This window comes from Corvus brachyrhynchos, unplaced genomic scaffold (genome assembly GCF_000691975.1).
Source record: "Corvus brachyrhynchos isolate BGI_N302 unplaced genomic scaffold, ASM69197v1 scaffold239, whole genome shotgun sequence".
Classification (NCBI taxonomy): Eukaryota; Metazoa; Chordata; class Aves; order Passeriformes; family Corvidae; genus Corvus; species Corvus brachyrhynchos.
The window spans coordinates 1,552,949-1,553,888 of NW_008246057.1; the positions used below are offsets into that span (position 1 = coordinate 1,552,949).

At 55.0% G+C, this 940-nt stretch overlaps 1 protein-coding gene across 1 annotated transcript in view; it reads left to right on the forward strand.

Annotated features, from left to right (window-relative positions):
* GSAP (gamma-secretase activating protein) overlaps nucleotides 1-940 on the forward strand; it is a gene marked incomplete at its 5' end in the record, with an annotated part of 45,986 nt that overhangs the window by 40,021 nt on the left and 5,025 nt on the right. The gene's annotated exons all lie outside the window — the stretch shown is intronic.

The window sequence follows — 940 nt, forward strand, 5'->3', positions numbered from 1 at the left end:
GCGGACCCTCGGGAACAGCAGGCTGGAACGGCAGGCTGGAACGGCAGGCCGGAACGGCAGGGACGAGCACAAATCCCGGGTGGGAGATGAGGTGTATCCAAACGGGGAACCCCCCAGAGGTCTGGGCAGGCAGGGTGTGCGGGGTTACAGCGTAGCGAAGGCTCGAAGCAACGGCGGGGGCAGGGCGGCCACAGCCCAGCTCCCAGTAGGGCAGGGAAGGCGGGCTTGGGATCCCAGGGTTTCTCTGGCAGAAGGAAATAAAGCAGCCCAAGAAGCAGCCTCCCTCTCTGTCCAAATGCCGGAACCAACTGTCCGCACACCCAGGTGAAACAAAAGAGTAGCCAGATGCACCCCACTTCAAAGCCAGGTCTTTTGTTTTTCTTAATTACCCAGCAATTTGTCCCCCTAGCAACACATATGGGGAAAATTCCTTTAACAGAAAAAAACCCCAGGAGAACTCCTAAAACTCCAACCGGAAGTTGGTCTGCTATCCAGCCCTCAGCTTTTGCTTTATGTTTGGGACAAGAGGAACAGGCCTGTCATGCTGACCTCATGGCTGGGGAAGATTATGGAACAGATCACTTGAGTGCCATCACATGGCATGTGCAGGACAACCAGGGGATCAGACCCAGCCAGCATGGGTTTGTGAAAGGCAGATCATCTTGTCCAACCTGATCTCCTTCTATGACCATGTGACCCACACAGTGGATGAGGGAAAGGCTTTGTTTGTTGTCTACCTGGACTTTACACCATTTGACACCATTTCCCACAGCATTCTCCTGGAGAAACTGGCTGATCATGGCCTGGATGGGAGCACTGTTCACTGGGGATAAAACTGGCTGGACAGCTGGGCCCAGAGAGTGGAGAGGAATGGAGTTACATCCAGCTGGTGGCTGGTCCCCCGTGGGGTTCCCCAGAACTCAGTAATGGGGCCAGTGTT